General features: G+C 49.9%; 1 long non-coding RNA gene across 1 annotated transcript; it reads left to right on the forward strand.

Annotated features, from left to right (window-relative positions):
* Positions 1-233: 233 nt before the first annotated feature.
* Positions 234-4648, forward strand: LOC102467748 (uncharacterized). Its single transcript, XR_337045.3, has 4 exons — positions 234-407; positions 548-659; positions 1121-1346; positions 4445-4648. It is a non-coding gene; the product is annotated as an uncharacterized LOC102467748 (long non-coding RNA).
* The last annotated feature ends 1199 nt before the right edge of the window (positions 4649-5847 follow it).

The following is a 5847-nucleotide window of genomic DNA, read 5'->3' on the forward strand; positions in this document are numbered from 1 at the left end:
CGAGGCACGTTTGGAAAATGACAGTACCGAATAAAACAATGTGACTCTTCAATACTACTCTGATGTCACACAGTATCATTTGTTCATGCTTGCTGGGAAAGGCCGCCTGCCATTTTTGTAACAAAAAAAAAAAATCACACTAAGGTCACAATCATGCTAATGAGGAGAATGAGTCATGAGAGGCGCACACAGGAACCATGGGGTCCTTTTCACTCTTAAAGCATTTGTGTGGCTTTTTAACTCGTGACTTTCTTTAAAGAGGTGCCGCTAAGCAGGGACCTCCGCGAGACAAGAGTGGAGTTGAAAGTGTCTCTTTCTGCCATCCGTGTAATCAGATCTCGGAGCAGAGGCTGATAGAGACGAGCTGTGTTCTGGAACACCCAAGATGGTTTTCTTCATTAGAACAGGTGAGAAAATAAGCGAAGGTGTTTGTTTGTCGTTTGACCAGAGGATACATACATTTGCTAGAGAGAAGGAAAAGAACAGAGCACCCCCTAAAGGGGCTGGACCATGCCACAATCCCTTCTCTATTTCTCCATCCTGTCAGGTTATGGGGCATTCCCCGTGTCCTGAGCGCTGGGACAGACAGTGGCGATACAACGTGAATGACGTGGTCCTTTGCCACGGACCAACGCACACAGAGGCAGATCACTTCGAAGGTGCGATGGATTTGGGGTAGAGTGGAGAAGTGCCTTGCCTCACTTGGGGCGGCGTTAGGGATAATGGCGTGTCTAGTTCCGTAAGCCTTCAGAGAAAGTGGTGCCTGCTATAGAAAATAAAGTTTTAACCTTTCAAGACATGCCAATAAATATCCACTAAAGTCATTTAGAAATCATCATGGGTGGGTTCAATAGGAATAAAACTGTTTTGTGTAAGCTCCCCTCCGCCCTACTTCCTGCTAGGTGGCAGGTCATTTAAAATATTTTTAACATTGTGATTCGTGGTTTACATACAATTGGACGTACATCTTGGCTAGTTACAGTAGAGTTTTTCAAAGCATGTATTCAGGGTGTCATAACCAAATCAAGGACATAGACATATTCTTTTTATATGACATTGAACATTACGCGTACATTAGTATCACTAGATTTTTTTCTTTTTTCTTTTTTTTCTTTTTAAGTATGTGTTGAATTGTCAGTGGCATTTTTCACCCTGGTGATGCACTGGTTCATACGCGAACTCTCTTGCCGAACACCTGTTGGGTGTCTACCTGCGGATCTGCTCTGGTGGAGGCCCAATGCCGGCAGACGAGTACGAAATGACCGTCTCCTGCGAGGTGTGATTCTAATCAGCAGGTGGAACGCTGACTGCCGTCGAGGTAGCTGAGGCCGAGCCTGAAGTACTTCGTGAGTATAACGAAGCAGTGTGGCCTTACATGGGCACAACTCTCAGTTTTTGAGTCATTGAATTATTTAGAAGCCACCCTTCTTTATGGGCTCATATTCCTTTCCTGATCCTACATACGTGGGGACTACAGAAAAATTGTGGAAAAGTGGAAGTTTTCATGGGGGAAAAAATTGCAATCCATGCATAGTCCTTTGATTGTTTTTGGAGAGGTTTTTGCTATAGGGCTCATGTGCTCACTAGAAAGAGAGAGAGACAGAAAGGCAGAAAGCAAGAAATCACCCTCCGTGGAGGATGGCCACGCCACAGTCCCTTCTCCTCCATTCCCCTCTCAGGATTTTGGGCTTACATGCACACACACTCAGAATGAGTTTAAGCCACTGGGTCTGGGACTTGAACCGCGGTTGATTACATGGGAGTCCAGCGACATAGCCGTTACACCAATTGGTGGTCCCCATAGTCTTTTTTCTTTTCTTTTTTTTTTTGGAGAGGTTTTTGCTATAGGGCACATGCGCTCACCAGACAGATAGAGAGAGACATAGAGACAGAAAGCGAGAAATCACCTCCCAGGGGGGATGGCCGCGCCACAATCCTTCTCCTCCGTTCTCCTCTCGGAATCTTAGGCACGCACGCACACGCGCCCGGCGTGAGTTTTAAGCCACCGGGTCGGGAACGCAAACCACGGTCGACTACGTGGGAGTCCAGCGACATAGCCATTACACCAACTGCTGGTCCCCCCACAGTCTTTTCATAATTCTTATTTTCCATGAACTTTTTGAAGACCCCTTGCATAGTACATTGAGGTTACAAAATTGGCCTATGGGGGCCAACAGGTGGTGTAGTGATTCAGGTGCTGGATTTCCACATTGTTGACCACAGTTCAAGTCCCGTCCCTAGTGGCTTGAAACTCACATGGGGGGCATGTGCATGCGTGCCCAAATTCCTGAAAGGAGAATGGAGGAGAAGGGATTGCAGCATGGTCACCCCCCCTTAGGCCCCCAGAAGGGGAGTAATTTCTTACTTTCAGTCTCTCTGTCTCTCTAGTGAGCACAAGTGCCCAATAACAAAAATCTCTCAAAAAAAAAAAAAATCAGTCTTTGTTGGTCAGCAGTGACATCTCTGTGAAGCATTTTGCAACACTGCTTTTCAGAAAAGTGTGGGGCTGTCCCTAGAGAATTGACCGGGGAACTGGGTCCGGGATGAGCAGTGGGTAGGGAACTTTACCTGTGAGAGTCAAGCCCCAGAGTCATCTTCTCAGCGTGGCCACCTCTCCCCCACATTCCACAGTGAATTTTGTCCCTTGCACCTCCCCTAAGGGCCCCAGCTTGATGGCGCGTGGAGATGGGCTCTAGCAGGAAAGAGGGAAAAGAGGCGGCCGATATTTAGTGAGCATCTACTGCAAGCCAGGTGTGACCCCGCTGGACAGTGACATGGACTCTGGAGATGGCGGAGGTCCTTCTTACAGTCAAGAAGGCTGGTCCCTGTGACCCAGCGAGGCAGAGTCAGGTCCAGGCCCCACATGCGTGGTCTGCCCTCTGCACAGCTGTGCTTCCTAAGCCAGCATGCGTCTTACTCCTTCAAGTAAGCGCTTAGTGGGGGGCTGTGCCAGGAACCCGAGAAATCACAGGCAAATGGGGGCAAATTGCAATTATTCGCTTTTCATTATGGCACAAATGTCAGGTATTTGTTTTTTTTTTTTTTTTTTAATGAGAGAAAGTGCAGGATGAAGAGAGACAGACAGAGAGAGATTTTTGACAGGGTTTTCCACATTGGGAACCTCCTGCCTCAGCCTCCCAGTTAGCTAGGAGCACAGATAAAGCCCACGCAGCCTCGCTGGCCTGTTTAGGTTGGTCTGGGAACTGAACCCAGGCCTCCCATGTGACTTCAGACTCGTGCAGTGATGTCCTCCCACGTGCACTCCCACAGCTGGGTCATAAACTTCAGTTTTATGTTCACGGAATAGAATGCAACATATTTGTGGATGTTGGCAATAAAAGGGGGTATCCAAAGACATTGTAAGTCTGCCTCGTCCCATCTCGGGTGATACCCTACCCCCCGAGGGCTGCCTCACCCCTGCTCCCGGGAACTCGAACCTTGGTCAACTACGTGCGAGTCCAGCGACAGAGCCATTACGCCACCTGTTGGTCCCCCTGTGTGGTTTGGGTCAGACTCGCACCCAGAGTCACCCTTGTGGGATTCAGCTGCCTTAACCTCCCCGCCTGCTGCCGGTCCCACATCATATTCACTTCTTTTTGTTTAAGAGAGATTTTTGCTATAGGTTACACGCACTCTCTAGAGAGACAGAGACAGAAAGTGAGAAGTCACTCTCCAGGGGGATGGCCACGTCATATCCCTTCTCCATTCTCCTCTTGGGATCTTGGGCACACTCAGGCAAGCGCCTGGCATGAGTTTCAAGGCACCAGGTCCAGACTCAAACCAGGTCGCCCACCTGGGAGTCCAGAGATGTAACCATCACACCAAATGCTGGTCCCCATATGTACTTCTAAATCAAGAGAAGGTGGTGACTATCTGTGGTTGCTCCCTCCAGTGCCTGAGGATTGAGGAGGCGGTGAGGAGAGAGGAGCGCTGGGTCCTATTGTCCAGCTACTCTTGCCTTGAGGCTGGATCGCTCCTCTCTGGCCCAGAGAGGGCCAGAGAGGGCTGCACAGGGGCAGGCTCGCTGCGGGGCACCCCGCCTACAGTCTGGGGCCCAAGTTTTTGAAGCAACTTGTTTGAGCCCAGAAAAGCGCACATTTTTTAAAAAATTTTCCCTTTCAAATTTTACTTCCTTCATTCTTCCATGAGCAAGAGAGAGAGAGAGAGAGAGCGAGAGAGAGAAACACACACACACGGGTACCTCCAACAGGGTCCTGATGCAGCAATCCACTCCAGCCTTACCCACCCCAGCTCCTGGGCTTGCGTGTGCTGGCTGTGCCCAGGCGGGTGTCTGGGTGCAAAGCCAGAACCTTCACGTGTGGGTCGCCTTGCAGTGTGTGGTTTCCAGCTGCACCGGAAGGCCCTCGGAGCCAGCATGTCCAAACAGTAGTAATTGCACCACCCAGCTGCAGGGACATCAGCAGCATTTTCGTTTTGTTTTCAGAGGAAAAAAAAGATAGAAAAAGCAAAGGAAAAAAATACCTTGGACGCCTGGAGATAGAGCCACAGTCCCCTAAGATGAATGGACACACAGACTGGAGCTGTGGGAGGACCTTTATTAAACTTCTACTGAACAGAGCAGTCTTTGCTTTTCATTCTGGGTTCTCCTAAAACCTTTTCCGGAGAAGCAGATACGCAGAGAGGAAGAGGTAGGGGAACAGAATGGGGACTATACTGTACAGGCCCCGGCTTGTGAAAAAGACACGTGAGCGCGTTCCCCTGACACGGGCGCTGGCTCAGGTCCCTCCTCACACAGGCCAGGGTGCTGGAACTGGGAGCAGAGGGGATGCATGTGGTGGGGGCCTCTGCTGGGGCTGCATGGAAGCCAGGTGTGAATGAAGAAAACTGGGCAGGCGCCCAGCCCTAGGGTGACAGCAGAAGTCTAGATGCTGCTGCTCAGCAGGCCGAGGCCACATAGGAGGCCCAGGGTTCAATTCCTGACCCACCTTAGAAAAGCCAGGGTTCAGGACGCACTCATGGAATCTCAGCTGTTCAGCCAGTTGAGGCAGGATGATTGGGATTTAGTAAGGCTTTGTCTAAAAAGTGCCACATACAGGGGAAGCAGGTGGTGCAGTGGTTAAGGCATTGGACTACCACATGGTGAACCACGGTTCAAGTCCCAGACCCAGTGACTTCAAAATCATGCCAGGTGCATGTGCATGCATGCCCAGAACCCCTGGAAGAGAATGGAGGAGAAGGGATCGCAGTGTAACTTCTCACTTTCTCTCTTTCTGGCAAGCACATGTACCCTATGGCAAAAAAATAAAACAAAAATAAAAATAACCAAAAAAACTCCAAAAATATGCCACACACACACACACATGAAGACAGAAGAGAAATGCGGGAGGGAAGGAGGAAGAAGATGTAATGACAGGGAGAGAGAGAAGAGAAGGAAGCAGAGAGGGGAGTTGGAGGTTGGACGGGGAGGGGGCAGGGAAGAAAGTACAGAGTCTAGCAGATGAAACCCGTCTGTGAGTTTTGGGCATCTCTTTACTCTTAAGACAAGCTTGACCCACTTCGTCTCATCTGTAATCTGCTTCGGTATCTAGGGAGGCTTCTCAGCAACTGAACTGAGACGTTCTCTTATCTCCTGATGGGAATGCGGAGTGGTGCTCCCATTCTTACCACCCACCGCAGCTCAGAGTATTTGTCATTCCCTTCAACATGGGGAGAGCCAGGCACTGTGGGAGAGCCAGGCACTGTGCTTGGCCCAGGCTGGGCAGGCACAGAGCCCCCTGTTTCCCACCCAAGTGGAAGAACGTGGAAGGCCCTGTTTTTCCATCTAAACTCCTGTACCATGGACCTCCTATTCTTGTCTGTCTGGCTTGAGTTACTGAGAGCCTAGAA

The sequence above is a fragment of the Tupaia chinensis genome, unplaced genomic scaffold (assembly GCF_000334495.1).
Source record: "Tupaia chinensis unplaced genomic scaffold, TupChi_1.0 Scaffold144045_1, whole genome shotgun sequence".
In the NCBI taxonomy this organism is placed as follows: domain Eukaryota; kingdom Metazoa; phylum Chordata; class Mammalia; order Scandentia; family Tupaiidae; genus Tupaia; species Tupaia belangeri.